Source organism: Ovis aries, chromosome 2 (assembly GCF_016772045.2).
Source record: "Ovis aries strain OAR_USU_Benz2616 breed Rambouillet chromosome 2, ARS-UI_Ramb_v3.0, whole genome shotgun sequence".
In the NCBI taxonomy this organism is placed as follows: Eukaryota; Metazoa; Chordata; class Mammalia; order Artiodactyla; family Bovidae; genus Ovis; species Ovis aries.
Window position 1 is genome coordinate 16,615,232 of NC_056055.1, and position 10,790 is coordinate 16,626,021.

Consider the following 10,790-nt stretch of genomic DNA (forward strand, 5'->3'; position numbering starts at 1 on the left):
ACTTTCTCTTGCCTTCTAGTGACTGACAGTGTAATGTGGGAATCAGTCATATGAACAAATATCCTGCAGTGTGATATTAGAATCTGCAAGTGCTTTGGGAAGGGAGAAGGAGGCACTGGCTGAGTGAGAAGCAGGTGGAGTCCACTGTTTTACAAAACCATTTCATTGTCATCTCGTGATCAGGAAGAGAAGAGGGTTTTTGTTTGCTTGTTTTTGTTTTTAGTTTTCTCTCAAGTTTCTGCACATGAAAAGTGAAGTGACTTCAATAACTTCCTGAAGTCTGTGAGGGTGGTAAAGAGCAGTCAAAGAAGGCAGAAGGACTCTTTGGCTGCCTGGGGTGACTGCATTGAAAACTGCCTCTTTTTGGTCAACAGCCCCAGTCCTTAGACAAATTGTGATACAACATAAATTCATCTAGATATTAAGGCCTTGAGAGAGAGGAACCAGGTCTCATTTATCTTCATATTGTGGAGTTCTAGTGGGACCCCAGTGGTCTCTACCAGAAGAATTTGGGTGGGTCAAGGCATTTGTAATGGGCTGGTAACAATTTGCACAAACACTTTGAAGAAAGGGCAGATAAAAATAAGTGTGGGTGAGAAGGGAAATTAGGACAGTGTATGTTTTGTCTCAGAAGCTGGCCCTTCAACACATCTCCATGGACAATTGCCAGAGCCTGGCACAAGCAGAAGGTGAAGGAGCTGTTTCCCATTAGAACTTCATGGGACTTCTGTGGGTCCTAGGTTATAAGGTTTGGCCAAAGTTGCCTGTGATATGGGGGCCTTGTCCTCACTTTCATGTGGAAAGCAGTGGCTTTGACATGCTGAAGCTGCAGAGAACACTAGTCCCTTGTATGATTCAAGAGACATCACAGAGGAGATGGCGCTGTTCAGCATGGCTATGTCCAAATCTTGTGGGGTCACTCAATGGTTGGCACCAGAAGAAAAGATACTTCTCTTACAAGGGAGCTGGTTGAGGAAGACTTGTCAAGGCATTTCACTGATCTGGGCCAAAATAAGACATATTCATGAGCCCCTGGGAGATGCTGTCTGAGTTGTTCAGAAGAAATCATGGCAGAAATTTTGGCAACTAGAGGTGAGTGAGACATGGGTTTCATTTGCAACCTCAGCGCCTATCACTGACCTGCCCCATAGCAGGAACTCAGTGTCTGCCCATCTGAATGGAGCATCCTTTCACCATGGCTCCTCCCCTTGCTCCATCAATAGGCACCCACTCTAGTCTCCCAGGGGCCTTGCCCTTTCATAGGTGGTTCTGAACTTCCTTCTCTTCTCCTCTACCATCTTATCTCATCTCCTCTATCAGGTATCTGGACTCCCATCTCTCTTTACATTTCAGTTTAGAACTTTGAATTCTGAAGGCATTGGAGGCTTAGTAGCTAAATTTGAGTATAGTAAATGGATGAGAGGACTGGATGGCATCACCGACTCGATGGACATGAGTCTGGGTAAACTCCAGGAGTTGGTGATGGACAGGGAGGCCTGGCATGCTGTGATTCATGGGGTCACAAGGAGTCGGACACGACTGAGCAACTGAACTGAACTAAAATGCATACTGCTGAGTCAGTCCAACTGTACACAGTTGGAATATCCGGGGTGCTACTGGCACAAACTTTATCATCTGCATGCCTTCAACATTTTTCTTTGTTTCCTAAATCAGCAAACACAGAAAATGTGTTCAGTTTTCTGCAGCAGAAGCCCTTTGAGCTTTTGAACAATCCCCTAGCAAAGGTCACTGAACAGAAGGGTACTCAAGGAACTTGATGACTTAATATTATTCATTCAACAAGCATTTATCAAGCCTCAGTAGAACCCCTGCTGCTGGGAGTTCTTCAGGGGCTTTGTACCTGAAATGCCTCAGTAGGTGCATTGGTAGGTGCTTAGGATCCTGACTTCCCTTATTCACAAATGGCCAAGTTTCTGGAAAATTCTTAAGATCTTTTTTGGAATTTTAAACTTTCCCTTTGTGCTAGACATGCCCGTACCATGAGTAACCTTTTATATTAGGCGTTGACCTTCAGACAGTATTTCAGTTCCACTTTTGAGTTTGGTTCAGGAATTTTTTTGCTTTTCCTCTCTCTCATTTGAGGTTATAGGGATTAAAGTGGAAAGACTGGCCACTTAAAGAAAGTTGGACCTTTTCCAATCAACCAACTATTCCTAGTTGGTTGTTACCTAATAAATCTAACATCTCCTATAAATAATTGTTGATTAAATTCGTCCTGAGACATGACTATGAGAGAGACCATGACTCAAGACAAAGGCATCAAAATCTGGAGCCAGTAAGCCTGAATTTTAATTCTGGTTCTTTTTTATTATTATCATTTTATATTGGAGTATAGTCAGTTAACAAAGTTGTGATAGTTCCAGGTACAGAGCAGAGCAAATCAGCCATACATATACATGTATCCATTCTCCCTCAAGAAGATCAAACCAGTCAGTCCTAAGGGAAATCAACCCTGAATATTCATTGGAAGGACTGACGCTGAAGCTCTGATACTTGGGTCACCTGATGTGAACAGCCGACTCATTGGAAAAGACCCCGATGCTGGGAAAGATTGAGGGCAGGAGGAGAAGGGAGTGACAGAAGATGAGATGGTCGGATGGCATCACCAACTCAATGGACATAAGTTTGAGCAAACTCTGAGTGACAGTTAAGGACAGGGAAGCCTGGCATGCTGCAGTTCACAGAGTCATAAAGAATAGGATGCAATTTAGTGAATGAACAACAACATTCTCGCCCAAACTACCTACCCATCCAGGCTGCCATATAACATTGAGCAGAGTTCCCTGTGCTATACAATAGGACCAGGTTGGTTATCCATTTTAAATGTAGCAGTGTGTACATGTCTATTCCAAACTCCCTATTAATCCCTTCCCTTCATCCCCTTCCATTCTCCCCTGCAATCATGTAGATTTCATTCTCTAAATCTGTGAGTCTATTCCTGTTTTGTAAATAAGTTCATGTGTATCATTTCTTTTCTAGATTTTGCATATAAAGGATTAGTTCAGTTCAGTCACTCAGTCGTGTCTGACTCTGCAACCCCATGACTCGCAGCACGCCAGGCCTCTCTGTCCATCACCAACTCCCAGAGTTCACCCAAACTCATGCGCATCGAGTTGGTGATGCCATCCAGCCATCTCATCCTCTGTCGTCCCTTTCTCCTCCTGCCCCCAGTCCCTCCCAGCATCAGGGTCTTTTCCAATGAGTCAGCTCTTCTCATGAGGTGGACAAAGTATTGGAGTTTCAGCCTCAGCATCAGTCCTTCCAATGAACACCCAGGACTGATCTCCTTTAAGATGGACTGGTTGGACCTCCTTGCAGTCCAAGGGACTCTCAAGAGTCTTCTCCAACACCACAGTTCAAAAGCATCAATTCTTTGGCACTCAGCTTTCTTCACATTCCAACTCTCACATCCATACATGACCACTGGAAAAACCATAGCCTTGACTAGATGGACCTTTGTTGGCAGAGTAATGTCTCTGCTTTTTAATGTGCCATCTAGGTTGGTCATAACTTTCCTTCCATGGAGTAAGCATCTTTTAATTTCATGGCTGCAGTCACCATCTGCAGTGATTTTGGAACCCCCCAAAATAAAGTCTGACACTGTTTTCACTGTTTCCCCATCTATTTCCCGTGAAATGATGGGACCAGATGCTATGATCTTAGTTTTCTGAATGTTGAGCTTTAAGTCCACTTTTTCGCTCTCCACTTTCACTTTCATCAAGAGGCTTTTAGTTCCTCTTCACTTTCTGCCATAAGGGTGGTGTCATCTGCATATCTGAGGTTATTGAGATTTCTCCTGGCAATCTTTATTCCTGCTATCATATGATAATTTTCTTTCTGTATCTGACTTCACTCAGGATGTCAATCTCTAGGTCCACTCATGTTGCTGCAAATGACATTATTTCATTCTTTTTCATGGCTAAGTAGTATTCCGTTGCATATATGTACCACATCTTTATCCATTCATCTGACAATGGACACTCGAGTTGCTAGATTTGAGTTCTTGTTCTGCCACCTAACTGCCATCTGTGTAAACTCTCCTTGCCTTGTTTTCAACAGAAAAATGAAGGAGATAAAGTATTGATGTATTTCTCATAAGAACGTTTGAGGATTGAGTTCATACATGGAAAGTTATTAGTAAAATACCTGAATGGTGAGTGAATGAGTGAAGTCGCTCAGTCATGTCTGACTCTTTGCGACCCCATGGACTGTAGCCTACCAGGCTCCACTGTCCATGGGATTTTCCAGGCAATAGTACTGGAATGGATTGCCATTTCCTTCTCCAGGGGATCTTTCTGACCCAGGGATCGAACCCGGGTCTCCTGCATTGTAGACAGACGCTTTACCGTCTGAGCCAGGTAGTAACTCCTATATTTGCAAATTATAGCAGTATAATGGTTACTAGTAATAGAAATGTATGAGTGAAAGTAAGATACAGTTGCACGCTAATACAGAAAAATTTCTATGGCTTATATCAGATACAAACTATTTTCTGCCTAAGATAATTCACTGGTAAGTGGTAATTTCTCCAGAGATAAAAATATCAAAATTAACCATCTCCCTTCACTGTGTCTATGTACTCTAAACTATCTTCTGAGGACTAATTAAACTTTCTAGGTATCTTAATATTAGGAGAGTGGTATTGATATGATGGACAACAGGAGGACTCTGGCCATAGGAAAGTGGTAAATTGCATTTTAAAATCAATCTTGTGCGAAATTAGTATCAGCATGCTACTGAAAATCTCTCCTTTTTAGGTGTTCTGATAAGATCATTTTCTGGACTTCTAAGACCCTAGACCATGGTGGATTTGTGAAAATAGTGCTCTTCTGGGGGTTCATTACTAGCCTTGCATGGGACCATTGCTTGTGTTTCATTGTGTGCGATGCACTTTCATTGCATTTAGATTTCAATGGGTCACACTTTAATTTTAATGGAATCTCTAAGCTCTCCAGTCCTTAATGAAATAATACTTTTCTGTGGTAGGCATGCTTCAGAAGGCAGAACTGGAAGCTCCAGAAGATTAGAGGCTGTGAATGTCTTATTGACCTTGCAGAATGTCAGACATATAGTGGGCACTCCCATTTGTCACATAATTTCATGTATTCTCAATGATTTTAACAGAGCCTCCCAGGAAGAACTGGCCTATATCTTCCTCTTATAACCAATATGAACAAAATGTAATTAAACCATTTGCATGTTCTAATACACTGCACACAGCTCTATTCTGAAAACCCACTTAAACTCCCAGGGTTTCAAAAGAGGGGCTACTTCTTTGCCCATATTCCATTTGTCACATGTTCAAATCACTTTAATCTACCACTAGTGGTGGAGAAGGTCATGAAATATCTCATTCTATAAAGGCAATTTAAACGAAAGAAAAGCCAGATAGTATATTTCAAATGAGAGAGATTCTGATGTCTATTTTGAGGAGAGGGTCATCTCAAGGTCAGAAGACAATCTACAAAATTGCCAAAAATGAGAGAGAACACTTCCAGATTACGGTCAAAGTGTGTCCTGTTTGAGATGCCCTTAGAAGTCTGGGCCCTCCGGTTGAGTTGATCAGGGGCAGAGTTCATTTAAAATGTGCCATTTTTTCCAACATGAAACCATAAAAGTACCCAGATTCCTTTGAGTCTCAGAATCCACTTGGGAAAACCAGCCAGAGCAACTACCGGGGGCATTAAAAGAAATTTTTTTTCCCCCTCTGCACTTTATGTAAACAAAGTGAACACCTTTGTTTCTTTCAATGATTTTTACCTTGAGTTTTATTTTATACAATATTAACACAGTGACTTGCTTTATGTTTGCTAGCTGTCTCGAAGCAAGTATTTCCTGCTGCTTTATTTTCAGGGGAAATTTTGTTTTGTGTGTTTCCTAAAAGTGACAAGTGGCTGGATTTTTCAAATGCAATGTAAGGGTATCTCTTAAAAGAGAGTTCAACATGTTCATATCCATGGTGTTTATTAAGTTGGGATTGGTTTGTTTCATATGTTTTGCATTCATTTCAGTTTTATTTCTAGTTGCTTTTCCCTCTGTTCTGTTCTTGCCTTCCTTTGTCTATATCAAGTCTTGTTTACCCCTGTATTTTAAAATATATGTTTGAATAAGTTCATTTACTTGTCTTCTAGTAGTTAATATTAGATTCTTAATATTGTTATTAATAAACAATTTATACACCCTAAATTTTATCCATTTAATGTGTACAACTCAATGGTTTTCAACAAAGGAAAATATAAGCAAGGTGAAAAGACAGCCTTCTGAATGGGAGAAAATAATAGCAAAGGAAGCAACTGACAAACAACTAATCTCAAAAATATACAAGCAACTTATGCAGCTCAATTCCAGAAAAATAAACGACCCAATCAAAAAATGGGCCAAAGAACTAAATAGGCATTTCTCCAAAGAAGACATATGGATGGCTAACAAACACATGAAAAGATGCTCAACATCACTCATTATTAGAGAAATGCAAGTCAAAACCACAATGAGGTACCACTTCACACCAGTCAGAATGGCTGCGATCCAAAAATCTGCAAGCAATAAATGCTGGAGAGGGTGTGGAGAAAAGGGAACCCTCCTACACTGTTGGTGGGAATGCAAACTAGTACAACCACTATGGAGAACAGTGTGGAGATTCCTTAAAAAATTGCAAATAGAACTACCGTATGACCCAGCAATCCCACTGCTGGGCATACACACCGAGAAACCAGAATTGAAAGAGACACATGTACCCCAATGTTCATCGCAGCACTGTTTATAATAGCCAGGACATGGAAACAACCTAGATGTCCATCAGCAGATGAATGGATAAGAAAGCTGTGGTACGTATACACAATGGAGTATTACTCGGCCATTAAAAAGAATACATTTGAATCAGTTCTGATGAGATGGATGAAACTGGAACCGATTATACAGAGTAAAGTAAGCCAGAAAGGAAAACACCAATACAGTATACTGACACATATATGTGGAATTTAAAAAGATGGCAATGACGACCTTGTATGCAAGACAGCAAAAAAGACACAGATGTGTATAACGGACTTTTGGACTCTGAGGGAGAGGGTGGGATGATTTGGGAGAATTGTAACATGTATACTATCATGTAAGAATCGAATTGCCAGTCTATGTCCAACGCAGGATACAGCATGCTTGGGGCTGGTGCATGGTGATGACCCAGAGAGATGTTATGGGGAGGGGAGGTGGGAGGGGGGTTCATGTTTGGGAACGCATATACACCCGTGCTGGATTCATGTCAATGTATGGCAAAACCAATACAGTATTGTAAAGTAAAATAAAGTAAAAATTAAAAATAAATAAATAAATAAATAAAGTTAATGCCACCATCATCCCCCATGATCTAATTGCCAGTATTTTTACCACCACACACACACACAAAAACCTTGTTCCCAATAGCAATCTATCTTTCCCTTTTCCTAGCACTAGGCAACCAACTAATCTACCTTTTTCTCTGTATATTTGCCTATTCTGAATATCAAATATAGTAAATATCCAGTATAATGTTGAATAGAAATGGAAAGAGAGGCCATCCTTGTCTCATTCCTGATCTTAGGGATAAAGGATCGAATCTCTTACCATTAAGTATGATGATAGCTGCTGGCTTTTCATAGATACTCTTTCAGAGTAAGGAGGTTCTTTTCTATTCTTGGTTTTAAAAGCATTTTTATCATAAAAGGGTGTTAGATTTTTTTCAAGTGCTTTTCCCCTGCATTTTTGAATATTATTACAAAATCTTTGCCCTTTATTTTATTAATGTAGTATATTCCATTGACTAATTTGGGGATGTTAAACCAGTCTTTCATTGTTGGGATAAATCTCACTTGGTGAAACTGTATGATCCTTTTTAAATGGTGTTATATTAAGAGTGCTACTGTGTGTATGTATATGCATATAGATAGGTAGATAAAAAGGGAGGGAGGGAGAGAATTTTTGCTTCCCTTGTGTCTCCTTTGGTCTTCCTTGATAGCTCATTTGGGAATGGATGTAAAAGTTGGACTATAAAGAAGGGTAAGTGCCAAAGAACTGATGCTTTTGAACTGTGGTGTTGAAGAAGACTCTTGAGAGTCCCTTGAACTGCAAGGAGATCCAACCAGTCAATCCTAAAAGAAATTAGTCAAGAATATTCATTGGAAGGAATGATGCTGAAGCTGAAACTCCAATACTTTGGTCACCTGGGGCAAAGAGCGGACTCATTGGAAAAGACCCTGATGCTGGGAAAGATTGAAGGTGGGAGGAGAAGGGGACGACAGGATGAGATGATTGGAGGGTATCACCGACTCAATGGACATGAGTTTGAGCAAGCTCTAGGAGATAGTGATGGATAGGGAAGCCTGATGAGCTGCAATCCATGGGGCCACAAAGAGTTGGACATGACTGAGCGACTGAACTGACTGAATGTGTCTCCTTCATTGGCAGGCAGATTCTTTACCATGAGCTACTTGGGATGCCCACATATATGTATATCCCCTCCCTTTTGGACTTCAGAAAAACCTGAATGAGCATTTTGGTCAACCCAATACAGTCTACACTGAAACAACTGGCACATTTGGTTTAGCGGGGCGGGGGGGTGGTGGTGGTATTTTTTTTATTCCTCATTGCTTCATGCACCTCTTCTCTCCCTCCTGGATTAGTTTTTCTCTTTCCTATAAGACTGCCTCTAGTAACTTTTTTTTTTTTTTTTGGCAATTTTGGACCATAATTTTTTCTAAGTCCATATATCAATGCAAATATCATTTTGCCTTGACTCTAGAGTCAAATTTTGGCTGGCCACAGAATTCTAGATTTGAAGTAATTTTCAGTGAGAACTTCTAACTTTTAGCTACTTTCAAATATACAATACCTGATTGTTAACTAGTCACCATGCTGTAAATTACATCCCCAGAACTTATAGCCAGAAGTAAATACCTTTTGATCACCTTCACCCGTCTCCCCTACCTTTTAACCCCCTGCCCTGGCAATCACCAATCTGATCTTTGTTTCTAGTTCCACATACCAATGAGATCACACAGCATTTGTCTTTCTCGGTCTAACTTATTTCACTTCCTTATTCTTTTTTTGCTGCATTCTAAGAGAATTCCTGGGTTCAGTCTTCCAGCTCACTAGTTCCCTTTTCGACTGTGTCCCTTCTACCATTCAGTGATCTACTGCTTTTTTTGTTGTTGTTCACTATCTAACTTTCTAATTTTTATGATCTCTAGCTGGTATTTTATGCATATAGGTCCTTTTACCTCTGACTCTGTGATTTCAGTTTTCCTTATTCTACAGTCCTGTTTTGCTTATTCCCATCCCTCTGAATTGCTGGCCGTAGGCTCTCAATTTAAGTTTATTTATTTATTTTTTTAAATTGAAATATAGTTGATTTATAGTATTGTACCAACCTCTGCCACACAACAAAGTGACTCAGTTATATACATACATACATTCTTTTTAAATGTTTTCCCTTATGGTTTCTTACAGGATATTGGATATCATTTCCTGTGCTATTATGCAGTAGGACCTTGTTGTTTATCCATTCTAAATGGAACAGTTTGCCTCTATCAACCCCAAACTCCCAGTGCACCCCTCCCCTTCCCCCCTCCCCCTTGGCACCCACAAGTCTACTCTCTATGTCTCTGAGTCTGTTTCTGTTTGGTAGGTAGGCTCATTTGTGCCATATTGTAGACTTCACATATAAGTGGTACTGTGCAGTGTTTGTCTTTGTCTGACTTACTTCACTTAGCTGAGAATCTCTAGTTGCATCAATGTGGCTGCAAATGGCATTACTTTGTTCTTTTTCATGGTTGAGTAGTATTCTACTGTAGATGGTATCACATCTTCTTTATCCGTTCATCTGTCCATGAACATTTAGGCTGTTTCCATGTCTTGGCTACTGAGATAGCGCTGCTGTGAACATAGGGGTGCATGGATCTTTTTCAATTACAGTTTTGTCTGGGTATATTCCCAGGAGTGGGATCACTGGGTCATATGCGATCCCACAAATTAGAGATAGAATCCTAGTTTTAGTTTCCTGAGGAGCCTCCCTACTGTTTTCCACAGTGGTTATACCCACCACAAGTTTGCTGTTTTTCCATCACGGTGCTGACATCTCTCATTTACTGGTAAGAGTGAATTGTGCATCCCTCTTCGCAGCTGAGTTTCTCTGTTTGGCTGTGCTCTATATGTTCACATAGCTTGTCTGCAGGGAGGAGTGGGACACACTTCCTGAATTAATCTTGCTCTTTGCAGTGAGGTTTGGAGAGTGGTGAGAGCTGTCTATGGATCTCTTCGTGTGATTGTCTTCTGGGTGTGAAAGCTCTCCTTCCTCCCCAGGTACAGTCAGCCTCTTGTGGTCCTGCCTAATTTTCCAATCCCTCTTCCCCACAACAGCTCTTTTCCTGGAGGCAAATACCAGCTGGTCACCAGTAGTGACCAGCTGTCCTGGGGGAGGGAGCAGAAGTCAGACTGATGTGCCAGACAGACCAGGTCCCTCACTCCAGGTCTTCTCCTCTTCTCTCTTTCTACCCCTTCTGGGCAAGCAGGAAATTTTCAATAGAACTTCCTCTGTGCCTCTTGGACTGTAGTTTCCATTTTTCTACCAGTTCCACCTCCTTCCTGCTTTCAAAGGATTTTTCACTGTTCCTGGACCCACTGAGGGCTTCACTACTTGGTGTGGGGCCTCATTTGAAATTGATTTTTTTCTTTTATATTTTTCTCTAATTTTAAGGGATTTATTATGGGAGAGGAGGTGGTAGCCAAGTTAAGACTGTCAT